General features: G+C 46.8%; 1 long non-coding RNA gene across 1 annotated transcript; it reads left to right on the top strand.

Annotated features, from left to right (window-relative positions):
* Window positions 1-19,744: 19,744 nt before the first annotated feature.
* LOC129060780 (uncharacterized) lies at window positions 19,745-27,687 on the top strand. The gene is made up of 3 exons (XR_008527683.2): window positions 19,745-19,830; window positions 26,476-26,632; window positions 26,978-27,687. It is a non-coding gene; the product is annotated as an uncharacterized LOC129060780 (long non-coding RNA).
* Window positions 27,688-27,913: the final 226 nt, after the last annotated feature.

The following is a 27,913-nucleotide window of genomic DNA, read 5'->3' as shown; positions in this document are numbered from 1 at the left end:
CAGATGGATTCACAGCCGAATTCTACCAGAGGTACAAGGAGGAGCTGGTACCATTCCTTCTGAAACTATTCCAATCAATAGAAAAAGAGGGAATCCTCCCTAACTCATTTTATGAGGCCAGCATCATCCTGATACCAAAGCCTGGCAGAGTCTTATCTTCTCTTGTAGAGAGGAAACTGAAGTCTAGAGAGACTAAGGGATTTGCCCAAAGTCACTCATCATGTTAGTGACAATGATGGGGCTGTCACTGAGTTCTCTAACTCCAAGCTCAGTGGAGGCTAGTTTATCAGATTTGCTTTCCTTTTCTTTTCCTCTCTCTCTCTTTCTCCCTTTCTCTCTCCTTCCTTCCTTCCTTCCCTCCCTCCATCCCTCTCTCTTTCTCTCTTTCTTCTTTGTTTCATTCTTTCTTTCTTTCTCTTTCTTTTTTTCCCTTTCTTTCTTTCTTTCTTTCTTTCTTTCTTTCTTTCTCCTTCCTTCCTTCCTTCCCTTCTTTCTTTCTTTCCTTCTTTCTTTCTTTCTTTTTTTCTTTCTTTCTTTCTTTCTTTCTTTCTTTCTTTCTTTCTTTCTTTCTCTTTCTTTTTCTTTCTTTCTTTCCTTCCTTCTTTCTTTCTCTCCTACTTTCTCTTTCTCTCTCTCCTTCTTTCTCTTTCTCTCTCTCTTTCTTTCATTTCACTCTGTTGTCCAGGCTGGAGTGTAGTGGTGCAATCATGGCTTATTGCAGCCTCGGAACTCCCTGGCTCCACAATCCTCCTCCTACCTCAATTTCCTGAACAGCTGGGACTTACACGTATGTGCCACCGTGTCTGGCTAATTTTAAAATTTTTGGTAGAGAGAGGTCTCCTTGTGCTTCCCAGGCTGGTCTTGAACTCCTGGGCTAAAGTGATCCTCCAGCCTTGGCCTCCTAAAGCACTGAGATTACAGGTGTGAGCCACAGTGCCCGGCCATATCGGTTTTCTTTGGAGACAGGAAGAAGCCTGGCTGGATGCAGGTCCTGGGCCTCTAGGTGAGGGAAGGCAAATGAGAAGGGGAGAAGATAGGAAAAAGGTAAGACCAATGTGCAAATAATTTTGTCCACTTCGTACTTTTTCTAATCATTGTATATGTTGTCATTTTCATTTTAATCTTTTGCATTTATGATCTGGGACATGAAAGGAGGAGACGCAGTGGCTATCTGGTCTTGGCTTTCTTTAAGATGGCATATAAGAAACTTTAGTTACCTTCCCCACATTCACTATTTTTGCCATATTTTCTCGCCAGTTCTATTAATGTGACATAATATTTTTTCATTAAATTAACTCATTTTTAAACTTGGTTTATTTCTTTGAAAAGGAAATTTTGTTTTACTGTTGTGCAAGGAAAGCCTGTTATCACTTGTTAGAAATCGATGGTAATCATACAAATACATATAATGGAATCCAAACAAGGTTATTAAAATTTATTTTAGTGCCTCTCTTGCTGAAAGCTCTTAGCCTGTGGACTGTTTTCTCTTTGCAAAAAGGAAAATTAGCAAGCATCAGAAAGGCATGAAAAACCCGCCAGCCCCCAAGTGAGACTTCCTCCCTGAGGTCATTAGGGTCTCTATTGGCTTCCCAGGTTTGCTACGGACTGGGTGGCTTGAAACTACAAATGTTTGTTGTCTCACAGTTCTAGACACTAGAAGCCTAAAATCCAAGTGTCAGCAGGCCATCACTTTTTGAGAACCGTAGGAGAGAATCCCTCCTTGGCTGTCACAGCTTCTGGTGTTTGGTTGACAATTCTGTGTGTTCCTTGGCTCGCAGCCCCGTAGCTGGAATCTCTGCCTTCCTGGTCACGAGCTCTCCTTGAGTGCTTTTGTCTTCACAGGGCTCTCCTCTCATTATAAGGACAATGGGCCTATTAGCTTAGGGGTCCACCTATTCCAGTCTGACTTCATCTTAACTAATGACATCTGCAACAATCCCATAATATTTCCAAATAAGGTCATATTTTGAGTTCTAGGGGTTAGGACTTCAACCTCTCTTTTTGCGGGGGACCCAATTCAACCCACGACAGGGTGTTTGAAAAAGCATTGAAAAGGGAGAACTTTTTCATGGTGTGGACAATGCCACTGAATGCCTGTCCAAGGGCCACCAGTGAGACCTGACTCCTTGGAGAAATACTGCATTACGGGGTTACGAGGAAGCTGTGAGCTCCCCTCACCTCTCAGAGGCAAGTAGCATCCTTCGGGCCTAAATCGGCCTTTGGTAACTTGGTTCTGGGGCCAGTAGGTGCCCTGAAGTGGGGGCGGGTGCACTTGAGGAGGAGCAAACAGTCCCTCACTGACCACAAAATCAACACCGCAGAGATTCTTTACAAGCAGCCAACATTTACTGAGATCCTTTTGGGGACAAAGACTCCGGTGTCCCTGGTTGTCTGCTCTCTTGAGTGTCTGGTCTCACGGGCTCATCACTGGCAGCACGGGGCAGAAGAACAAAGGGAAAGGGTGGGCCAGGTGTGGGGACTGGGGAGGAGGAGGAAATTCTGTACTCCTGAGACAGAGGGGCAGCTGCGGCTCCAGGAGGACCATGTCAGAGGGACGGGCAGGCCCTTGTTGAGCATGTTCATGAACAGAAGCAGCAGAAGTCCCTGTTCTCCTAGAGCTGTGCCAGGGTCGGGGGAGGGGAGGCAGATGATATGCCAGGTGGTGAGAGTGATAAGAACAAAAATAAACCAGGCTAAGGGGAGAGAGAACATTCCCTGCAGAGTGAGAGGTGAGTGGACAGGCAGGAGCACCTCAAGCTTCCCTTGCAACAGGGGAGGAGGCTGGTGGGGCTGGGGCAGAGTGGACGAGAGGAAAGAGGCAGGAAAGGAAGGGAGAGACAGGGGGGCCTGGCAGTCCCACCTGGGTAAGAATGATTTATTCCATATTAAATGCCTAGGCAGGAGTTTGAGTAGAGAAGCCAGGAATCCGACTTATTTTTTTCCATTATTTTATTGTAATAAAATACACACAACATAAAATGTATCATCCTGACTTTTTTTTTTTTTTTTTTTTTTGAGACTAAGTCTCTCTCAGTCACCCAGGCTGGAGTGCAGTGGCACAATCTCGGCTCACTGCAACCTCCGCCTTCTGGGTTCAAGCAATTCTCCTCCCTCAGTGTCCCGAGTAGCTGGGACTACAGGCACGTGCCACCATGCCCAGCTAATTTTTGTATTTTTAGTAGAGACAGGGTTTCACCATGTTGGCCAGGCTGGCCTTGAATTCCTGACCGCAAGTGATTTACCTGCCTCAGCCTCCCAAAGTGCTGGGATTATAGGCATGAGCCACTGCACCCAGCCCATCCTGACCATTTTCAAGTGTTCAGTCCGGTGGTATTAAATACATTCATAATGCGCAGCAGTCACCACCATCCATCTCCATTACCCTTTCCATCATATCAAACTGAATCTCGGTACCCATTAAGCAACAACTCCCATTTCCTTCCCTCCAGCTGCTGGTAATCATCATTCTACTGTTTGTCTCTGTGAATTGACTTCTGTAGGGACCTCATGTAAGTGGAATCATACAGTATTTGTCCTTTTGCATCTGGCTTATTTGACTTGGCATAATGTCTTCAAGGTTCATCAATGTCATGGCATATGTCAGGATTTCCTTTTTTGAAAATTTTATTTTTAGAGACAGGGTCTCACTCTGTCACTCAGGCTGGAGTGCAGTGGTGCAATCATAGCTCACTGCAATCTCGACCTTCTGGGCTCCAGCCATCCTCCCACCCCAGCCTCCTGAGTAGCTGGGACTTACAGGTGCATGCCAGGCTAATTAAAAAAAAAAAACTTGTTAGAGATGGGGTCTCACTGCATTGTCCAATCTGGTCTTGAACTCCTGGGCTCAAGCAGTCCTCCAGCCTTGGCCTCCCAAAGTGCTGGGAGATGTGAGCCACAGCACACAGCCCAGAATTTCCTTTCTTTTTTTCTTTTCTTTTCTTTTTTTTTTTGAGCACGGAGACTTGCTCTGTTGCCCAGGCTGGAGTGCAGTGGTGCAATCTCGGCTCACTGCAACCTTCATCTCTCAGGTTCAAGAGATTCTCCTGCCTCAGCCTCCCAAGTAGCTGGGACTACAGGTGTGCACCACCATGCCTGGCTAATTTTTGTATTTTTATTAGAGGTGGGGTTTCACCATGTTGGCCAGGCTGGTCTCAGACTCCTAACCTCCAGTGATCCATCCGCCTTGGCCTCCCAAATACTTTCTTTTTTAAGGCTGAGTAATAATATTCCATTGTAAGTATGGAACACATTTTGGTTACCCTTCATCCATTGTTGAACACTTGGGTTGTGTCCGCCTTGGGGTATTGTGAATCCTGCTGCTATGGACATGAGTGTACAAATATCTCTTTGATACCTGTCTTTCAGTTCTTTCAGGTGTATCCAGAAGTGGGATTGCTGAATCATATGATAATTTTCATTTTTGAGGAACTGCTATACTGTTTTTCTTTTCTTTCTTTCTTTTTTTTTTTTGAGACAGAGTCTTGCTCTGTCACCCAGGCTAAAGTGCAGTGGCACCATCTTGGCTCACTGCAACCTCTGCATCCTGGGTTCAAGCAATTCTCCTGCCTCAGCCTCCCTAGTAGCTGGGATTATAGGAGTCTGCCACCATGCCTGGCTAATTTTTGTATTTTTAGTAGAGACGTGGTTTCACCATGTTGGTCAGGCTGGTCTTGAACTCCTGATCTTGTGATCCGCCCGCCTTGGCCTCCCAAAGTGATGGGATTACAGGCATGAGCCTCCATGCCCAGCCTGCTATATTGTTTTTCACAGTGGCTGCACCATTTTATATTCTCACCAAAGTGCACAAACAAGGGTTCCAATTTTTCCACATACTCACCAACGCTTGTTATTTTCTGTTTTTTGTTTGTTTGTTTTTTCTTTTTTTGAGACAGGGTCTCACTCTGATACCCAGGTTAGAGTGCAGTGGTGTGATCACAGCTCATTGCAGCCTCAACTTCCTAGCTCAGGTGATCCTCCCACTTCAGTCTCACAAGTAGCTGGGACTGCAGGTGTGCACCAACACACCTAGCTAATTTTTTGTATTTTCTGTAGAGATAAGGTTTTGTCATGTTGCCCAGGCTGGTCTTGAACTCCTGCGTTGAAGTGATCTACCCTCCTTGGCCTCCCAAAGTACTGGGATTACAGGTGTAAGCCACTGCATCTGGCCCTATATATATATTTTTTTCATAGTGGCCATCTTAATGGGTGTGAGGTGGTATATCATTGCAGTTTTGATTTGCATTTCCTTAATGATTTGTGATATTAGTGTCTTTTCATGTGCCTGTCGACTGTTTGCGTAACTTCCATAGGGGAGATGTCTATTCGAATCCTTTGTCCATTTTTGAATTGGGTTGTTTGGTATTTTGTTCTTGAGTTCAGTAATCTGACTTAGTTTTTAACAGATTACCCTGCTGCTGTGCTGAGAGTAACAGACTTTGAGAGGCAAAAGTAGGAGCAGAGAGAGGCTCCCACAGTATCCAGACAAGGTGATGGCAGCTGAAGTGCAGGTGGCAGTGGTGAAGGTGGCGAATGGTGAGAAATGATCCAATTCCAGATCTACTCGGAAGGTAGATCCAGTGGGGTTTACTGACTGCATGAGCTGCCAGGAAGGTTTCAGGCTGACTCCAAGGTTTTTGGCCTGGGCTAGAAGAATGGAGTAGCCATTGACTGAGATGGAGAAGGCTTCAGAGTCAAGCCTGGAGGGAAGACTGAGGCTTCTGAGTGGAGCACGTTGAAGTGAAGATGTGACTTCAAAGTGAAGGTGGTTGCTAGACAGTGGCATGGATGTGTCTGGAACTCAGGAGAGGGTCTGGGCAGAGAGACACATTTATGAGTTTGTTATGAGTGTTTACGTGGTATTTTAAAGCCATGAGAAAGAATGAGCTCACCTTGAATATGAGTGTTTACAGAAAAGAAGTAAAAGGATTGATCCTTGGGGCACTGCAACCAGCAGGGCTGTGAGGACAAATCAACAAAGACAGTGGAAAGGGAGTAGGTGGTGACTTGAGAGAAGAACCACTAGAGTGTTGTCTGGAGGCTTCAGAAAGAAAGTGTTTGGAGGAGGAGGAGGGCATGCCTCACCCTGTTCATTAAATGTGGCTGATTGGAGGAAATGTGTCAAAAGGAGGAAGGGCAGAGAAGGTGGGCTCAGAGGCGGGTAGGATGACATACATTGGTGAGAGCCTGCAGTGTTCATTGTTTCTTTTTTTAAGAATCATGTGCTGGGCTTGGCACGGTGGCTTACACCTGTAATCCCAGCACTTTGGGAGGCTGAGGCGGGCAGATCATGAAGTCAGGTGAGACTATCCTGGCTAACATGGTGAAACCCCGTCTCTACTAAAAATAAAAAAAAGTTAGCCGGGCATGGTGGCGGGTGCCTGTAGTCCCAGCTACTTGGGAGGCTGAGGCAGGAGAATGGCGTGAACCTGGGAGGTGGAGTTTGCAGTGAGCTGAGATTGCGCCTCTGTACTCCAGCCTGGGTGACAGAGCGAGACTCCATCCCCAAAAAAAAAAAAGAATCATGGGCTGAGACTGAGGGGTAGGGAGAAGATGTTGGAAGTTTGAAGAGAGAAGAGGAGTGAAAGTTGCTTCAGGAAACGTGGTGATTGTTGAGCTGCCCTAAGGGCTCCGTTGACCAGTGGCAACTCCAGAATTTCTCTCTATGAGGGCCTGAGGGGTCTAGTTGGAAGGGAGCTTGACAACGAACTCACAAAACAGCAGCATAAGGTTGTAAAAACGTCAGTCCTCTCATCAAGGAAAAGAGTAAAGGAAGGGGGAGAAGAATAACCAACCCTGAAGTAGCCCTGTAGGACCCCCACAGGGTAGGTCTTACAGCAGTAGCGGAAGAGGGTGGGAGGGCCTTCCGGACGGGGTGAACCCTATAGCTGGGAGCCAGGTGTCCTTTCTGTCACAGGTGTCCTTTCTCTCACTAGCTGTGTGCAGTCACCAAAAACGCAGCCAGTGGGATGAGAAAGAAGGGCCAGAACCAGACAGACAGGTGCACCAGGGAGCCATGCCCCTGACCCATCAGGAAAGAAACTTCTGTGACACTTCCTTCTTGTCCCCTCTCTTCTCAAAGTACCAGTCAGACATTTAGGCAGATCTAAGGGTATAGTCTGCATCTCTAAAGCACTTTGGTTGATCCAACACACATGCACCCACACATGCATCCACACATCAAAGCAGTCATCTTGGGAGGCCATGAACTTATTGCAAAGATGTTGCCATGGAACAAAATATTCCTGGAATTCCTTTATGGGAAACCCAACTGAGCATGTGACATACTCTCTTGGCTGTTCTTTGTGGAGGTCACTTTTTGCATTTCAAGGGTAGACTGATTTCTGGGAACAGTCTAAAGTCATTTAGAGCCAAGTGTGATGACTACAATTAAGGATTAGAGTTTCTGTGGCCACTGATGAGATTTGATACAGATAGAATAAAACTAGCTTTGTCTTGTTGAAAAGGGGACAATTGTTTTATAGGATTTAATAAGGTACAGTGTGTAAAGTGCCTGGCATAGTTTTTGATCTGTAGCAGGCATTTCATAATCGGTAATTATTAATATTCCTAAAACAGAGACCCTGAAATGAGTGCAAGGATTATTGAAATAAGTGACGTGTTCCCCAAGGTGATGGCTTGGAAGGCACAGACTTTATCTAGAATTAGAAATTTTGCTAAGTGTGTTTAAAAGAGCAGATTCACAGTCTTTTTTTTTTTAGATGGAATTTTGCTTTGCTGTGAGGGCCTGGAGTCAGAAGGGCCTGGCCTTGAGTTCACCTTCTGTCCAAGGCTCATGGCTAGTCAGTCTCTGAGTTTGCCTTCCTGCCTGCCTGCCTGCCTTCCTTTCTTCCTTCCTGCCTTCCTGCCTTCCCTTCCTTCCCTCCCTTTCCTTCCTCTTTCTTTTCTTTTCTTTTCTTTCTTTTCTTTCTTTTTTAATGGAGTCTGGCTCTGTCGCCCAGGCTGGAGTGCAGTGGCACAATCTCAGCTCACTGCAGCCTCCACCTCCTGGGTTCCAGCAATTCTCCTGCCTCAGCCTCCCAAGTAGCTGGGGCTACGGGCCCCCGCCATCACGCCCAGCTAATTATTGTATTTTTTGTAGAGACGGGTTTCACCATGTTGGCCAGGCTGGTCTCGAACTCCTGACCTTAGGTGATCCACCCGCCTAGGCCTCCCAAAGCCCTGGGATTATAGGCGTGAGCCACTATGCCTGGCCTCAGATTCACAATCATATCTGTTATTATCTTTATCAACCTTGCAAGTAAGAGGGCCAGAGGATTCCATATCAAAGAAAAGGAGATTATAGGAGAAGACTAAGGCCAACCCCCACGTCACCTGCTAGGATCACCCATGTCTCCTGTATTGTGGGCCTAAATGCCTTCTCTGCTGGTTTTCTGAAGCCAGGGAAAAACTCCATAATGAGAAATTCTTGTCTTTGGCTGAAACTTTCAATCCTTCACGACAAGACCAAATAATCATGGAAAGATAGCATGGGAATAATTTCCAGCTTTGTGTGCAGAAGGTTACTAAACCCTTTCCTGATGCCAGGCCTTGGTACTGGGAGAGTAGAGACAGCGGAGGGCAGTGGGTGCTTCTGCAGAAGGGGTGGGCAAGGAGAAGGCCCTACTGCGGGGTTGGAGGCACTGAAAGCAAACTGTCTAATGCTCAGTTTCGTACAGATCCAGACTCACTCTGTAGTTTCCCTCCTCCCTGACAAGAGGCACAGAGGGAGCATCCTGGCCCAGAGCTGTGCATGGTAAAGACTCACAGTGCCACCTTACCACCATAAGAGAAATGGCACTCATCTGGACTCTGGTCTAACCAGGTGACCAACTTTGGTTGCACTCTCTCTGGGCCTCAGTTTCCCACAAAAGATATTGATGGGCTGGGCGCGGTGGACCATGCCTGTAATCCCAGCACTTTGGGAGGCCGAGGCAGGCAGATCACGAGGTCAGGAGATCGAGACCATCCTGTCTAACACAGTGAAACCCTGTCTCTACTAAAAATACAAAAACAAAATTAGCTGGCCGTGGTGGTGGGCGCCTGTAGTCTCAGCTACTCGGGAGGCTGAGGCGGGAGAATGGCGTGAACCCAGGAGATGGAACTTGCAGTGAGTCAAGATTGCGCCACTGCACTCCAGCCTGGGCAACAGAGCGAGACCCCATCTCAAAAAAAAAAAAAAAGACATTGATGACTTGAGGTTTTATCAGTGCTTCCTAGGCATTTGATTTTTAAATTTTAATTAATTCATTAACTTTTTATTTTTATTTATTAATTTTTTTGAGACAGAGTCTCTCTCTGTCACAGCCCAGGCTGGAGAGCAGTGGCAGGATCTCAGCTCACTGCAACCTCCGCCTCCTGGACTCAAGTGATTTTCCTGCCTCTGTCTCCTCAGTAACTGGGATTACGGGCGTGTGCTACCACACCCAGCTAATTTTTGTAGTTTTAGTAGAGACAAAGTTTCACCATATTGTCCAGGCTGGTCTTGAACTCCTGACCTCAAATGATCCACCCACCTCAGCTTCCCAGAGTGCTGGGAATATAGGCGTGAGCCACCACGCCTGGCTGGCATTTGATTTTTTACTTTGATCTGTAGTGAGACATGTGTTTTACATTGGGACCTAGCATATACATTCATATTTGTACATGTATATATGGATATATACACATATACATTTGTGTATATACATACACACATAGAGATTTATGCATATATATTTGTGTGGATATTATTTATTTATTTATTTGTATTTATTTTTTTGAGATGGAGTCTTGCCCTATTGGCAGGCTGGAGTGCAGTGGCATAATCTCGGCTCACTGCATCTTCCGCCTCCCGGATTCAAGCAATTCTCCTGCATCAGGCTCCCGAGTAGCTGGGACTACAGGTGCGCGCCACCACACCCGGCTAATTTTTGTATTTTTGGTAGAGATGGGGTTTCACCATGTTGACCAGGATGATCTCGATCTCTTGACCTTGTGATCTGCCTGCCTCGGCCTCCCAAAGTGCTGGGATTACAGGCGTGGGCCACCGTGCCCGGCCATGCATATTATTTATATGCTAATCTATCTATTGAAACAAAAGTTGCAAGACTTACAGTTTGAAAAACAAGAGAATAAGTGGTCGATAATGCCCTTTCCAATTCTGATATTTTAGGCTTATTGCTAAGCCAGTCAGTGATTGATTAGTTTCATGTACAGTTAAAAGTTACAGAGATATGTTTATGTAAAGCCTTTAGCACAGGTCAAGCTCAGAGTTAGTGTCCTGTGACTGTTAATTGCTACTTATACTCTCATTTCTCGGGATTGACTTCAGCAACTTCTTCCCTATGGTTTTTCCCTGTAGGCACTTCTCATTTTTTGCCTGCTGTGCCCTGTAATTTTTGATTGTGAGATAAAAAATTCTTTCTTAAGTCCCTCATCTTTCTCTCCAGGTTTTGTCTTCTGAATCCCTTCCCTTCATGTTAATCCATATTAAAAGCCAAGCTCCAGGTCAACAGGGATCATCCGATCACCTCTCACCCAACCACGGACCTCAGTGGGCACTTACCTCCTGGGATTGGGCTTTGCAATGATTTTTGGCCTTTGAAGATTTTTCTTACTTTTCTACTAGCTCAGCTATGCATTTCTGAAATTCATTTACTTTGAATTTCAAAATAAATGAATCCTTACTAGGAGGATTTTCTGGACATCTAAACTGCCTAGGACCTGAAAATGACAGGTGCTGTAAGTACTTCTCAAGAGAGAAGTACTACGCACTGGAGGCCACCTCTCCTTCAACAGAGAAAGAGAAATGGACTACCCCCACTGGATAACTGGATGGCAAAGGTCTTCCTTTGAGGGCGTGGTGGGGCGGGGAGCAAATTAGGTGACCCTGAAGCAGTGCCTTGATTGAGAGTATGGTGGCCTGGGCTGGGCGTGGTGGCTCACGCCTGTAATCCCAGCACTTTGGGAGGCCAAGGCTGGTGGATCAACTTGAGGCCAGAAGTTCGAGAACAGCCTGGACAACATGGCGAAACTCCAACTCTACTAAAAACACAAAAAATTAGCTGGGTGTTGTGGTGCATGCCTGTAGTCCCAGCTACCTGGGAGGCTGAGGCATGAGAATCACTTGAGCCTAGGAGGTGGAGATTGCAGTGAGCTGAGATTGTGCCACTGCACTCCAGCCTGGGCAACACAGCCAGACCCTGTGACAAAAAAAAAAAACAAAACTAAGCAGAGTATGGTGGCCTGAATTTCACCCCCAACTCTGTCTGTGATACGCACTGTGTGTCTTTGGGTGGACATAAGAACTGTAGCCTCATCTGAAGCCTCATCTGTATAGTGGACATAAGAGCTGTACCACCTGATAGAGCTTTTAGAAGATTAAATGAGCTTAAGTGCCCAGCATAGTGCCTGGGTCGTACTAAGTATTCAGTAAATGTTGGCTGCCATGTTTTATTTATTTTCTTCCTTGGCTGCCTTAAGGCCATGGCGTTTCCCATCATCTGAAAAAGCAGGAGTCTCTGCACTGGGTGTCTGGGGACCTGGGTCACTGTCTAGCTGGGAGAATTGGGGCATGTCACTTCATCTTGCTGTTTTCTCACATATAAACATCTCTCTCATCTGTAAAACGAGGGGGGTAGACTAAGTGATTTCTAAGCATGCCTCTTGCCCTCATAGTCTGTGATTCTAGGAAGAGTGGTGTGAAAAGCAAAATGTGACCCTCGCAACAGAGCATTTTCCCAGGCAGCCTTCAGCCTATCAGAGACTGTGCTTCCCAGAGCTGATCTATTAAAGTTAGATCTTTGGAATTTGGCGCCTGTGTTCCCATAAGAATAATCTTTTAAGTGATGGCTAGCTTTCCGGGGCTAGCTTATAACACTCTGCTTACTGTACAATGAAGCAGAAACGCTGCACATTTGCATTGGAAATGGTGGGAAACAATACTGTCACAACACTGGTAATTAAACCAAACAGAAAAACAATCCCATTGAATAAGAACTCATTTTTTATTTATCTAGAATCCTGGTGCTTGAGGGAAGCAGGTTAATTTAGAAGAGGAGGAGGTCTAGGAAATGTGTGGGGGAGAATCTGCAACTTCTCTTCTGGGATCTCTCAAGGGATTTAGACTGAGGCTGGTGGTGCAGGTTCTTGAAATGTCTGATTTTGGTTAAAAATTCAACGATTCCTGCTAAACCAATGTATTTTTTCTTTGTGGTAGTGTTGACCTATGTCTCTCATGTCTAAAGCCATTGTAATGATTTGAACTTACCGATAGAAAGTGGAGAAGGGGAGAGAAGAAAGGAAAATGAAAGCCGAGAGACAAGAATTCTCCTAGACATCACCAGCTGGTGACCCTCATGCATGTTTTGTTGGGCCTACCCATGCTGACCCACATAGCATTTTAAAGTAAAAAAAAAAAAAAATCTTCCAGGATATAAAAATTTCATTAAAATATATCCAGGTCAAGTGCAGTGGCTCACACTTGTAATCCCAGCACTTTGGGAGGCCGAGGCAGAAAGATCTCTTGAGGTCAGGAGTTCGAGACCAGCCTGGCCAAAATGGTGAAACCCTGTCTCTACTAATTTTGTAAAAATACAAAAATTAGCCAGGCATGATGGTGCATGCCTATAATCCCAGCTACTCGGGAGGCTGAGGCACGAGAATCACTTGAACCCGGGAGATAGAGGTTGCAGTGAGCAGGGATTGCACCACTTCACTCCAGCCTGGGCAATAGAGTAAGACTCTGTCTCAACAAAAAAAAAAAAAAAAAAAAAGAAAATATTCCTTTTCCGTCCCTGTAGGCATTTGACTTTGAAAGCCCCAGGTGATATCATTTAATAAGAGGAAGAGATTAAAAAGAGTTTGAGTGTGAGGCCAGGCATGGTGGCTCACGCCTGTAATCTTAGTGCTTTGAGAAGCTGAGGGGGGGCAGTCCCTTAAGCCCAGGAGTTTGTGACCAGCCTGGGCAACATAGTGAGACCCTGTCTCTACAAAAAAAAATTAAAAAATTAGCCAGATGTGGTAGTGCACACCTATAGTCCCAGCTACTTGGGAGGCTGAGGCAGGAGGATCGCTTGCCCAGGAGTTTGATGTTATAGTGAGCTGTAATTGCACTGCTGTACTCCAGCGTGGGTGACAGAGCAAGACCCTGTGTCTTACAAATGTGTGAGAGTGGGCTGGGTGAGGTGGCTCACACCTGTAATCCCAGAACTTTGGGAGGCTGAGACAGGTGGATCACAAGGTCAGGAGTTCAGAACCAGCCTGGCCAACATGGTGAAACCTCATCTCTACTAAAAATATAAAAAAATTGGCCGGGCATGGTGGGGCATGCCTGTAATCCCAGCTACTTGGGAGGCAGAGGCAGGAGTATCGCTCAAACCCAGGAAGCAGAGGTTGCAGTGAGCCAAGATCGTGCCACTGAACTCCAGCCTAGGTGATAGAGCAAAAAAAGAGAAAAAAGTGTGAGAGTGATTGCATGAAATAGATTATGTAAAAGAAGTAATAAAAGATAGAAACGGAAAAGGGAGGCAAGCCATGCATCGCCCCTGGGTCTGGAAGACGGTCAGGTTAGACAACTCCTTCTGTGGCCACCAGGTGGCCTTGCAGCTCCGGTACAGCTTGGTTGCTATTGGGGGTGACTTCTGGAGGGTAGGGAGAGGCAATGTGCAAATGTTTGGGACAGTTCTATGTACTTAAGGTTTCTGAGTTAAGAGGCAGTATTTCCATGCTTGGCTGGTTACTACTATTCTCTGAACCGAATCCTGGGTCCTCCTTGAAAGAATGTGCCTATATTTCTGATATAAGGGCAATTTAGCTGCAGTACTTGATCACTAGGGTGGATGTGGCTGACCCTCTACCTACACTGTTCCAGGTGAGACTGTTCCTAGCTCTCTGCTGGTTACTCGTGGGGACTGCCTCTCCTTGCCCATGTCACGGTGAGATGCTGCCTCTGGGTCTTCTTCCTCTCCCTGTCCCTGCATCACTTGGCAGTTTCTGAGTTGCTGCAGCAGACCAGACTCCTTTGGGACATAGTTCTCAAGTTTTGGAGCATGCCAGTTCCACCTGGGGGTGGGGCAGATGCAACATGCAGATTCCTGGGCTCCATCTCAAACAGAATGAAACAGATTTGGATGGGCTCAGCTCTAGGTTCTCTTTCAGCTCTGCAAGCTAGAATTCAACAGCACTGCTTCTGTTTAGATTACTCTCCAGTTATGGTTATTCATGTCTTCTCTCAGGCTCACCTCTTGGCTAAGGCTGAGGCTGGTCACCCAGGGACTCAGGGGTTAATTCCCTGATGCTTCTGAACTTGTTTACCTAGCCCTGTCTTCTGACGCTGGAAAGGGGCCAGGAGCAAAGGCTCTGAGCACCCAGGGAAGAGTCTGCATTGTAGCCTTCCTGGATTCTGACAGCCTTTCTCCTCCAGGCGCACGTGCTACAAGGCTCTGGTGCAGAAGGCACCTGCGTCTGAGCTGTGCAGCATTCAAGATCCTGTAGGGCTGTTCATGTGGTGAGTGTGACATGCATCTTTCTGTGTGTTTCTATGTTCCAATGCCCCAGAGCTTGCCTTCGGCTCACAGTATGGAGGGATTATTGACTGAACGGTGACCCTCACTCCAAATTTTTGTGCTGCACCCTTCATCCCTAATGTGACTCTGTTTGGAGATAGGGCCTTTCAGGAATTGATTAAGGTTAAATGAGGCCATAAGGGTGGGGCCCTAATCTGAAAGGATCAGTGTCCTCATAAGATGAGACACCAGAGATCTCTCTCTGAGCACATACACTGAGGAAAGATCATGAAAGGACACAGCGAGAAGGTGGCTGTCCACATGTCAGGAAGAGAGGCCTCACTGGAAACTGAATCAGTCAGAGCCTTGATTGTGGATTTGTTACCTCTGGAGCTGTAAGAAAATAGATGTATGGTGTTGAAGCCACCCTGTCTACAGTATTCTGTTATGACAGCCTGAGCTAACTAAGACAGGAGCAAATACTGATTCATTCATTCATTCATTCATTCATTCATTCAAGCAGGAAGTACATTTGTACATAAGAATTACCTATAAGGAGTCTTTAAACTTATCTGGGCTTTGGGTGATCACATCAAAGTCACTGTGGGTCAAGTTTTCCCCATCTTGGTCCAGACTTCCCCAGGGATCTGCTATCCAGCTCAGAATTTCAGGGTACAGTCCCTCCATCTCGGTTTTGGCTCTTTTCTTGCTCCTTCCCAAATTACTACTCTTTGGCATTAAAAAAAGAAGCCCAAGAGGTCCGATGCCATTCTGGAGCATGGCTTGGGTGCATACATGGCCATGAGGCTGTATCGTGTGGGTTTGTGTATGTGGACACCAAACATTCTTGCAGGTCTGAATGGTCACATTGGAATCTACATAATGAGGCTGTGGGTGTGCTCAGGAGTGTGATACCATGTACATTTGTTCACATACACAAGACTAGATTTGGAACCTGAAACCCTGGGTTGATACTAATTTTCTGCTTTTCAGCTATGTTATCTTAAGCAAGGTACTTAATTTCTTTTGGCCTCAGTTTCTTCATCAGTGAAACAGCGAGGATGGACTGGTCAGAGGAGAGCAGTAGGATGACAAGAGAGGTCTGGGCAAAGCCCTGTAAAGGATGCAGCTGCCTCTAGATGAGAGGATTCCAGCTCTTCTCCCCCGAGGCTGTGTGGCCCTGGTCCTGACTCGGGACAGTCCTCTGCTCTGCCCTTGTGGCTTGTTGACCCTGATACCCAGAGGGGTGGTATGACCATGAAGCAGGTGCCCTCTGCCAGGCCTGGGTTCCCAGGGCTGTTGACCACCTCCGTTTTCTCCTCTTTCCCCATGGGCCTGAGCCTGGTCCATATTTGGCATCCGGTAATTATTACTGAATACATAAATGAATGAATGGCACATTATAGACACTCCATATCTAATTATTGAGTGGAATGAGGTGACTTGGGCAGTTTGGGGTCTGCTCTTGTCAGCTGGAGTGAAGATGGGCAGATAAAGAAGGAAATGAGCATTTCTGGAGCAGCTTTCCCCTGAGAACAACACGAATCTCTCCCCTACTGTTTGGGAAACAGAGGAAGGGCAGAGAAGCCCTAAGGGGGTGTTGCAAGCATCCTCATGGCCCCAGAGCCAGGAGGGAGCACAAGCATGTAATTAGAAAATCATCATCTCTTTGCCATATGATGCTCAATAGTTTCCATTTATTGAGCAACTACTATGTGCCATGAACCAGGCTGAAATCCCAACCCAAATTCAACCATTATCTCCCAAGAGAAGTTATCTTACTTTTTTTAATTTTTATTTTTCTTTTTTTTTTTTTTTGAGATGGAGTCTTGCACTGTTGCCCAGGCTGGGGTGCAGTGGTGCAATCTCGGCTCACTGCAAGCTCCGCCTCCTGGGTTGACACCATTCTCCTGCGTCAGCCTCCAGAGTAGCTGGGACTACAGTCGCCCGCCACCATGTCCAGCTAATTTTTTTTTTTTTTTGTATTTTTAGTAGAGACGAGGTTTCACTGTGTTAGCCAGGATGGTCTCAATCTCCTGACCTTGTGATCCATCCCCCTCGGCCTCCCAGAGTGCTGGGATTACAGGTGAGAGCCCCCACGCCTGGCCGAGAAGTTATCTTATTTAATCCCTCAAACAACTGTGTGAGGAACAGGTGAAATGTGGCACAAGAAAAGGGTTTACAAACTGTAAAATGTTATAAAATGTCAGGGATTGTTCTGAGAATGATTAGTTTCCCTTCCCCATCTCTGCAGTTTGCCTGGCAGCCACCCGGTGCAGAGTTGGCACCCACCTTGCCTGTCTCCTTCCCAGCTAATTGGGGAGGCTCTCCAGGCCTGATTTATGTGGACACTCACACATTCTCCCACTGAACATTATTCTAATCAGACACCTCATTATTGGAAGCCAGCCTCCTCGGGGCTGCCTGGACAGGGTTATTACAGGATATTATACAGACCATTTGCATGGCCACCTTCAGGTCATTTCCATCACTTTAAGCTACTTACAGGCCCATTTTCTTCCCCATAATATTTGCCTAATTCGATTACTCCGTGGCCTTAGCTGGCTCAAAATGGAATCAAAAGTTACAACTGGGAGCAAAGTCAACCGGATCCTGACACCCTTTCAGTACTTCGGGGCCTTCCTGGTCCCAGGTGACTGCTGGTGGAACCAGGCTTCCCATCTGAAGGGGGACAGCTGAGCCTGGTGAGGAGGGGGATGGGGTAGGAAAACGGCAGCTTGTTGGATGGGCTAAGATATATAGGTTGAGATGACACAGAGGACCCCTTTCTAGCCCCTGAGTTCACCTTTAGTAAACTCATTCAGAGCCCCCTGTACTTCTCCATCACAACCCTTAACAGACTTTATTGTAATCCATCATGTAATATCTGTTTTCCTGCCAGGGGATAAGCTATATGAAGGTAAAGACTGCTTGTCTTTTCAATCTTTGATCTCCAGCGTCTAGCCCAGCACCTAATGCATAATAACTGATTAATGAATAGACAAATGTTTGTTGATTGACTCATTGAATGAATGGCTCCTTATTGCTTTTAATCATTCTTTGCTAGGAATGTGTGTGACTGTTCAATAATGAGTCTTGGTTTGGTGTCAAAGCTCCTATTCCTTTTACATTGTTTGCCCTCCCCCTGTATCTGATCCTGAAGGGTTCAGTCTGATATTCCTACTCATGTCCATGCACTGTGCTGGGTGAGAAGTCTGGGAGGACAAAACTCCAGAGCGGTGGTTCTTAACTCTAGAGCAGGGTACTCCCAGGGGACTTTCAGCAAAGTCTGGAGACATTTGTGGTTGTCACTACTCTGGGGATACCAGCAGCATCCATTGGCAGGTCAGGGATGCTGACAAACATTCTGCAATGCACTGGAAAGCCCCTGATAACATAAAGGCATCCAGTTCAAAGTAGTGATGGTGCTGAGTTTGAGAAAGCTCGCCCTAAGTTAACCCAACACGTTTAATGGAAGGAGGAATGTCAGAGTTCCTCAAGGTCAGTTGAATTCTGCTGAGGTTTAAGGGGAATTTTTTTTTTCTTTTTCATTTTTTTTTTTGAGACGGAGTCTCGCTCTTTCACCCATGCTGGAGTGCAGTGGCATGATCTCGGCTCACTGCAGCCTCTACCTCCCGAGTTCAAGTGATTCTCCTGCCTCACCCTCCCAACTAGCTGGGACTAGAAGCCTGCATCACCAGACCCGGGTAATTTTTGTATTTTTAGTAGAGGTGGGGTTTCACAATGTTGGCCAGGCTGGTCACAAACTCCTGACCTCAAGTGATCCTCCTGCCTTGGCCTCCCAAAGTGTGAACCACCACACCTGGCCAGTTTAAGGGGATTTTTAGATGACACTCTCTTTTCCCTGCCCAAGTTCTGATCATGAATTAGGTAGGAGATCAAAATACCTTTTAGTTGCTGAGAAAGCTATTGGAGAACAGGGCTTTAAGTCTACTATTTTGAGGAGATTGCTAATTCTGCACTCCTGAAGTGAATTTATTCATCTCCCTTGAAAACACAGGCCTCCGTCTGGGGCCTGGCATGGCAGAGACAGGAAGAGGACACTCACTGCTAGCTAGCATGCACACCTAGCTTTTGTCCCCACTCTGATGAACTCTTCTTTTTTTTTTTTTTTTTTTTTTTGAGATGGAGTCTCGCTTTTTTGCCCAGGCTGGAGTGCAGTGGTGTGATCTCGGCTCACTGCAAGCTCCACCTCCCGGGTTCACGCCATTCTCCTGCCTCAGCCTCCTGAGTAGCTGGGACTACAGGCGCCTGCCACCATGCCCGGCTAATTTTTTGTATTTTTAGAAGAGACGGGGTTTCACCGTGTTAGCCAGGATGGCCTCAATCTCCTGACCTCATGATCCGCCCGCCTTGGCCTCCCAAAGTCCTGGGATTACAGGCGTGAGCCACCGCGCCTAGCCTGATGAACTCTTCTTTACCTAAAATGAGTGTGGCCCAGACTCAGGTGAGGTGAAATAGATCACCTAAAAAGATGACAGTTGAGGGTCCCTGTGCTGAAAGATGTGATCCTCGAGTGGTGATGTCTACTGTGAGGGCCTGGAGTCAGAGAGGCTTGGCTTTGAGTTCTCCTTCTGTCCAAGGCAGGTGGCTAGTCAATCTCTGAGCTTTTCTCCCTCCCTCCCTCCCTCCCTCCCTTCCTTCCTTCCTTCCTTCCTTCCTTCTTTCCTTCCTTCCTTCCTCTCTTTCTCTCTTTCTCTCTCTCTCTCTTTTTGTTTCTTTTAAGGAATCTGGCTCTGTTGCCCAGGCTTGAGCACAGTGGCACAATCTCGGCTCACTGTAGCCTCCACCTCCAGGGTTCCAGAAATTCTCCTGCCTCAGCCCCCCGAGTAGCTGGGGCTACAGATGCCCACCACCATGCCCAGCTAATTTTTGTATTTTTTATTAGAGACAGGGTTTCGCCATGTTGGCCAGGGTGGTCTTGAACTCCTGATCTCAAGTGATCCGCCTGCCTCGGCCTCCCAAAGTGCTGGGATTACAAGTATGAGCCACCACGCCTGGCCAACCTCCCTCTTCTATTAGTAAATCTAATATCTCCTCCCTCCTTCTATTCCTGGGGTTTACTCGGACTAAAGAGGTCAACCAGATCCAAGAGTCTAGCAGTGTGAAAACTCCTAAGTCAGAGCACAGGCAGATGGGGTGTCCCTTGCCTGGATTCGGGGCTTGCAGCTCTGTGAGCTCACAATCAGCCTTAGCCCTTTTTCCCAGAGCTTGACAATATGTCAGGGTAGGTGTCCACAGGGGCTGTTATCCTTGGTCTGCTTTGGAATTTGATGTGGGAAGTGACCCAGACCTTCCTGCAGTGGGCTTGGGGTACCAGGTTACTGTGAGTCCCAGGACCTGCGCTCCACTGACACAGAGCTGTGGGAGGTGGCTGGACTTCTGATAGGGTGGCTTCTAGGTCCCAGGAAACAGAATGTTAAGTGATGTGAACTTGGGAGCCCTCTCTGAGTGTGGTATGGAGGGTGAGAGCCAGGGCCTTTGAAAGGATCATGGCCGCTGATACGATGGGTATATCATTGCTGCCCATACTGGACTGAATTTGAAATGTATCATTCTCGCAACACTTCAGTATGATCCTCGGGTGGGACAGGAACCCTCCAGAACATGACTAAGATTGAATTTTCTACTGATTCTGGAGAGTGGGGGCTTGTAGCCAAGTTCAGTTTGATTTAGACAAATGATAAAGTGACATTTCTTGCACCAGTGTGTTGCAGAAGAAATTCATACCAGTTATGTTGGGCTGTATCATACATTTTCATCTTTGTCAGCCCAGTAGGGAAAAACTGCATTCTTTCCCGAGACAATGAAGGGGAGAGGAAATTTGTCTCAGTATATATTTTGAGGCGATGAAGACCAATTGAGGAAAGGATCCGTAAGGGCCAGCCAAAGACAGGAGAGGGACAGGGAGACTGAGAGGAACCACACGCCCCACCTGCCAGCCTGACCTGTCAGCCTGTCTCTATCCAGCTGACACCCCCAGATCCCTCAGGCTTGTTAAGGAGGTGCTACCTTTGCAGGGGCTTAGGGAGTTGCAGCCACACTTGTCCCAGAGTGTGGCCTCTTAGTTCTAGAACCTTTGGTCCTTAGGACACCTTTGCTACCCACCCTCCTATACCTACCTGTGCACTAACCCTCTTATTTTGTGTGTGTGTGTGTGTTTTTTTTTTATTTGTTTGTTTTGTTTTGTTTTGAGACAGAGTCTCATTCTGTCGCCCAGGCTGGAGTGCAGTGGTGCAATCTCGGCTCATTGCACCTCCACCTCCTGGGTTCAAGCGATTCTCATGCCTCAGCCTCCCGAGTAGCTGAGATTACAGGCGTGCGACACCATGCCCAGCTAATTTTTTATTTTTAGTAGAGATGGGGTTTCACCATGTTGTCCAGACTGGTCTCGAACTCCTGACCTCAAGTGATCTGCCTGCCTCAGCCTCCCAAAGTGCTAGGACTACAGGCATGAGCCACCACACCCAGCCCCCTCTTTTTTTTTTTTTTTTTTTAAAGAAGATATTCCAGGTTCCACAGCCTGGCACAGTGGCTCATGCCTATAATCCCAGTACTTTGGAAGGCCGAGGTGGGAGGATCATTTGAGCTCAGGAGTTCAAGACTGGCCTGGGCAACATAGGAAGACTCCGCCTCTAAAAAAATATTTAAAAAATTAGCTGTGTGTCGCGGCATGTGCCTGTAGTACCAGTTGCTTGGGAGGCTGAGGTGGGAGGATTGCTTGAGCCCAAGAGCTTGAGGCTGCAGTAAGCTATGATCATGCCACTGCACTCTAGCCTAGATGGCAGAGCAAGACCCTGTCTCTAAAAATAAATAAATACATAATCATAGATTCAATACAAGCCCCCTGAATACCCAACCCCAATCCCATCATCCCACCTTCTCCTGTGAGACAATTCTTCTTCTGAATTTGGAGTTTGTCATCCCACTCATAATTGTATATTTTTGCTGCAGATATGTTTCCAGAAACTATATATAAACACATATATACATATATACATATACATACAAGTACGTAAATGTATGTGTATAAAAGTACATATAGTTTTGCATAATTAAAATGTATATGGACAGTATTATACTATATAAATCTGCAACTTGCTTTCTCCCCCTGAACATTAGCCATGTGGTTCTTGTCATTTTGGTCCATTGGACTTAGCCATGTGGTTCTTGTCATTTTGGTCCATTCATTTTCACTGTGGTATAATATTCCTTGTATGACTATACCAGAATCACTTGTTCATTTTTCTGTTAATGGTTGTTTAGATTTTTTTCCCATTTTCTTCATTGTTATGCTTGAGCACCTGAGTATTATGTGTGCAAGGTGACAGGGATCTCCTTATACTATGGGTAGAGAGCTTTTCTGGGACACGTACATAGGAGCTGAATTGTGGGGCTGTGGAGGATGTACATTTTTGACACTAGTGGAGATAGCTACATTGTTTTTCCAAGTGATTGCTTACCAAACAGTGTATGAGAGCATCTGTTAGTCTATCATCACTTGACATTGTCAGACTTAAACAAATTTTTTTTGATCTGGTGAGTATAAAACAATACCTCATTGTTTTAATTTGTATTTCAACATTATTAGTGAGGTTAAACATGTTTTCATGATTACTGGCCATTGGGCTTCTTTTTTGTGTGTGAATTGTCTATCCATTTTCTTTGCCCATTTTCCTATTGGGTTGTTTGTGTTTTTCTTATTGATATGTAGGAATTTCTTATAGGTTCTGACTGTGAATCTATTCTCGGTTGCATGCAGTCTGTGGCTTATCTTTTCATTTGTTCATGGAGTCTCTTGTTCTGCATAAGCCTTTTTAAAAATTTAAATTAACTCTCTTTCTTTTTCTGGAGAAGCCAGGACTTCTAAGAGATGGTGTCTTAGTCCATTTATGTTGCTATAAATGAGTACCTGAGGCTGGATAATTTATAAAGAAAAGACGTTTATTTGGCTCATAGTTCTGCAGGCTCTACAAGAAGTATGGCGCCAGCATCTGCTTCTGGTGAGGCCTCAGGAACCCTCCACTCATGGCAGAAGGTGTGGGGGAGGAGGCATCACATGGGAAAAGGAAGGAAGCAAGAGAGAGGAAAAGGAGGTGCCAGGCTTTTTTCAATGACTAGCTCTGGGAGTGGGGGGAAATTCTAGGGAACTAAGAGGGTGAGAGCTCATTACTGGGAGGGTGGCACCAAGACATTTATAAAGGATCTGCCCCCATGTCCCAAACACTTCCCACTAGGCCCTGCCTCCTGCACTGGGCTTCAAATATATTTATTTAAAGGTCTTGCTCTGTTGCCCAGACTGGAGTCCAGTGGTGTGATCATGGCTCACTGCAGCCTCCGCCTGCTGGACTCAAGTGATCCTTCCACCTCAGCCTCCCTAGTGCTGGGACTACAGGTGAGTGCCCCACTATTTTTTATTTTTACTTTTTGTAGAGATAGGGGTATCACTATGTTGTCCAGGCTGGTCTTGAACTCCTGGGCTCAAGCTATCCTCCTGCCTCGACCTCCCAAAGCACTGGGATTACAGATGCAGTTCACCTCGCCCAGCAGCCCCTTGTGTTTCAGGTGAGGATGCTGAGGCTGAGAGAGGACACGGCTGTCCAAGGTCACATAGCTAGTGTTGGGCAGAGCTGGGGCCAGGGCCTGGACCAGTCATGTGGACGCTCAGGCGGGGTATGTGCGGGCACCCCTTCAAACAGGCTTTGCTAAATATTTGTTCCACGCTCTGTCTGTGGGTTTGGAATTGGTGCCTAATGAGAGTGTGTTGGTTCCTACCAACCCCTGTCTATTTCTGTTGGAGTGGGGACCAAGTTGCTGAAGAAGCTGTGTGTAGAGGCCTGAGTTTGAGGCACCATATGACTTATTTGTTGCATTGATGTTTTGGTGTCCCTTACAGATTCATGCCCAGGGTGTGTGCCCTGAATAAGATTTTCCAGATCTGGGCTAGAAAGTCTCCTTTGGGGAGGGGTGGGGACTGCGGTCTGTGAGAGGTCTGTGGGTAGAGCAGGTGGCTGCTCAAAGGTCCCGCCAACCAGAGTGACCATAGGATTTTTCATGAGAGTGTGATTTTCATGAGAGTGTGAGGGGAAACTATTAATGACAGAGGGACAAATAGCAGTGAACTGGGACTATCTCAGGCCTTCCAGGACATCTGGTTACCCTGCTTCTAGAGTCTGCATTTCTGGTTGTTACATTCAGTCTTCCTCTGCTGGTTTCTGGCAGTCTCCACCTCACCTTCTTCCCACTGCTCTGGAGGGATTTGGGGCCCTTTTCCAATCACCCCAGGCCCTTAACACCACTCTCTCCTTTGCAAAACTGCTTTTAGAAGTCCTGTCTTCTTCTGTCCAAATCCCATTCATCATAAGTCCTCTTGTGGCCACCCAAGCTTGTAGTCAAGTCTATCCTGAGTTCTTAGAGCACTTACTCTACATTGTTTATTTAGACATTGAACTTGGAATTTTGTGTGCCTTGTCTCTCCTAGTTAGCTTGTAAGAAACTCAAAAATAGAGGCATGTATTACACTTCTCTGCCTCTGTCCTTCAAAGGGGCTGACTTGCCCTTAAGCAAAATGTCCCCTCTCAGTCTGTCCTGCTGTTTGAGTTGGGGGAGGGAGTCTTTTTTCCTTTAGGAGAGTGGGTTCCTTTTTGTTTTGTTTTTTTTTTTTGAGACGGAGTCTGGCTCTGTCGCCCAGGCTGGAGTGCAGTGGCATGATCTCAGCTCACTGCAAGCTTCGCCTCCGGATTCATGCCATTCTCCTGCCTCAGCCTCCTGACTAGCTGGGACTACAGGCGCCCGCCATCACGCCCAGCTAATTTTTTGTATTTTTAGTACAGACAGGGTTTCACCATGTTAGCCAGGATGGTCTCGATCTCCTGACCTTGTGTTCCACCCACCTTGGCTGCCCAAAGTGCGGGGATTACAGGCGTGAGCCACCGCGCCCGGCCGAGAGTGGGTTCCTTTTCTGAAATAATTTGTCTCTGTAGCACATGGTGATTGCAACACTCCTTACCATGTCTAATCTGCACTTCTGTTTTTGTGGCCTTCTCTCCTTTTTCTAGGCCACTTTAAAGGGTAGTTCTCTGGAACCTGGCACAGCAGGTGGTTCAGCACATCAGCATGTCAAAGTACATATTTGAGCTTGGTGATAAACACATAGTCATAACTGCTGAGCAGGAGCCTCTAATTTCAGGGTTGAGTACCTGTGGCGTCATTAAGAGAGAAGGCCCGCCGTAGAAAAGATTTTCAAAAAAGCCTTCTCATTGCAAGGACATAGAATTAGTTTTAAGACTTCTTGACTTCTGTGATAATCTCTAGGGCTTCTTTATCAATGTATGGCCAGATGAGGTTGCTCTCAGGTCATAAGTAATGAGCTTATCAGAACTCTCTGGCATCTTGTGGCTGTGCATAGCCCTAGTGCGGTGAGGTGGAGCATCACTGGTCAGAGATGGATTATGTTTATTATTACGTTCCGGTGCAGACTTAGAGGTCTATAATGGCTTGACATTCCTGGACGTGACCTCAGGATGGTGAGTCCAGTACCACAAGGCATTTTCCTAGTAGGAGTTAAATTGGTTTTGTGATTGTTGCTTTTTGAGGAAGAAACACATGATAGAAATGGAGTTGCCACATGAAGGCTGAAAGCTGGTTTTTTTTTTTTTTTTTTTGAGACAGGGTCTCGCTTTGTCACCTAGGCTAGAGTGCAGTGGTACAATTATAGGTCACTGGAGCTTTGACCTCCTAGGCTCAAGTGATCCTCCCACCTCAGCCTCCTGAGTTGGAAGCTATTGTTTTGTTTTGAGAACAAACACATCATGGGTTGTACAGACCCTGCTTCGTGGTGGGAGAGGCGAAGGGCTGGCTAATTAGAGTAACAGGGATGTGGTGGTCTAAGGAGGTGGCAGTGAGGTCCAATTGCACACTTGTTTTCTCTTCACTGAGGAAAGCTGTTGTGTGCAGATGGTGTGGGATTTCATGAAGGCCTCTATGAGTTTCTCTTCTCTTGATTTCAAGATCAGAGCAATACAGGCTGGGCGTGGTGGCTCATTCCTGTAATCCCAGCACTTTGGGAGGCTGCAGTGGGAGGACTGCTTGAGGCCAGGAGGCCCTGTTTCTACAATTTTTTTTTTTTGAATTAGCTGGGCTTGGTGGTGCACACCTTTTTTCCTAGCAATTTGGGAGGCTAAGATGGGAGGATCACTTGAGCCCAGGAGGTTGAGACTGCAGTGAGCTGCCACTGCTCCATTGCACTCTAACCTGGGCAACAGAGTAAGGCTCTGTCTCAAAAAAACAAACAAAAAAAAAACAGGGCATTTTCAAACTCTGATTCCACATCTGGAGCTCTGGATGTATGGGGAAGTCCTAGGGCACACAGGTTCTACAGTGTAAGGTGCTTGACTGTGGATGTCCCTCAATGAGTGACAATTATTTGAGCGTCCCTAGCAGTACTTCTATGGATTCATTCTGCTTTTTTTTTCTTTTTTTTTTAGACAAATTCTTGCTTGGTCGCCCAGGCTGGAGTGCAGTGGCGCGATCTCAGCTCACTGCAACCTCTGCCTTCTGGGTTCAAGTGATTCTCCTGCCTCAGCCTCCTGAGTAGCACCCGCCACCACGCCCAGCTGATATTTGTATTTTTAGTAGAGATGGGGTTTTACCATGTTGGCTAGGGTGGTCTTGAACTGCTGACCTCAAGTGATCTGCCCGCCTCGGCCTCCTAAAGTGCTGGGATTACAGGCGAATTCACTCTTAATAGCCCTGAGCAAAGTCCAGCAGGAGTGGGAGTTGATTCACTGCTGGGTGATACTTGCTTAACTGCCTTAATCACAGGGCCCTGTGGTCTCCACAAAGTAAACCATGAGGCATCATTAGCATCAACAAGACTCATTGGGTTTCTGAAATATTTTCAGGTCACCTAACTTAATGATATTTCATGCTGTATCTTTTCCAAACCACTTCAACATTCTGTATTCTGAAGATATGTATTTATTCATTCATCAAACATCATGGGTAAGTGCTGAGGATGCAGCAAAGAACAAGTCAGACATGGTCCCTGCCCTCACGGAACTCACAGCTGATTGGTGGAGACAGGTCGTAAACAAGAATGCATGACGAATGTTATGAAAGGAAGGAAGGTGAGCAGTGGGTGTCTACCACAAAGCAGCCTTCGCCCTGACTTTCCTCCCAAATGCCTATTTTTTCAGAGGATATTTAAAGAAATCTGCTGGTATTGCCCCTGGCTGGGCTGTTCTAAGGCAAACCTAGGCCTCTGATTTCTTCCCCAGAAGCTTTAGCCCTGCCCACATGGCTTCTCCTAGAGGGGGCCACCCTGCAGGTCTGAGGTTGCTGCTGGCAACGGGAGCACCTTGGGCACTGCAGTCTGGGATGTGCACGCTGGCCCTCAGCTGCTGTGCCAAAGGGTGGTGGGGAGAGCCCTGGGAGGGCATGCTTGATGATTCCTTTTTATTTATTTTTTTTAGAGACAGGGTCTCACGCTGTAGCCCAGGCTGGAGTGTGGTATAGTGGTGTGATCTCGGCTCACTGCAACCTCCGCTTCCCAGGTTCAAGTGATTCTCCTGCCTCCGCGTCCTGAGTAGCTGAGATTACAGCCACACCTGGCTAATTTTTGTACTTTTACTAGAGATGGGGTTTCACCATGTTGGCCATGCCGGTCACAAACTCCTGACCTCGAGTGATCTGCCTGCCTTGGCCTCCCAAAGTGCTGGGATTACAGATGTGAGCCACCACGGCCAGCCATGCTCGATGATTCTTGACGGGCCTTGGATACAGCTGACAGCCACCCAGGAGCCGCACCACGGGGAATGCTGCGTAGGTTCTCAAGCGCACATCTCACGGCTTCCCTGACAGGTGAAAATAAAGACCTTGGAATTCCGGGTGATGTGGGCTGCACCTCCCTCATGAGGTCAGCACAGTGAATGCACTTAGAGTTGTCCTTTCTCTGGAGGAATCTGCTCTCTGAGCCTCCAAAGCTGCAAGGAGTGTGGGTTTGCCCTGGGCTGGGGTTGCTGTCTTTGGATGCAGATGCAGACATCTGGAGCCAGTGCTCCCTGAGCCCTGCTGCCTAGGCCAGTCGATGCTCACTGCACACTGTGTCATGGGGACAGCAGAGGCCACTCCTGTAATATCTGAGAGCTGGGGTTGTCTTAAGAATAAAGCACACTTGTTGAGGACTCTTCGTGTGCTGAGTGCTGTGCCAAAACTTTGTGATTTCACCCCATTTCATCTCAATGTCTTTTGATGTAGGAATCGCCTGTTAGCTCCATTTCCTTTTTTTTTTCTTTGAGACAGAGTCTCGCTCTGTCACCCAGGCTGGAGTGCAATGGCGTGATCTCGTCTCACTGCAACCTCCGCCTCCTGGGTTCGGGTGAGTCTCCTGCCTCAGCCTCCCAAGTAGC

This window comes from Pongo abelii, chromosome 7 (assembly GCF_028885655.2).
Source record: "Pongo abelii isolate AG06213 chromosome 7, NHGRI_mPonAbe1-v2.0_pri, whole genome shotgun sequence".
Lineage (NCBI taxonomy): Eukaryota > Metazoa > Chordata > Mammalia > Primates > Hominidae > Pongo > Pongo abelii.
The sequence above is the reverse complement of the archived record's forward strand: the minus strand, read 5'-3'. Positions and strand labels throughout refer to the sequence as shown.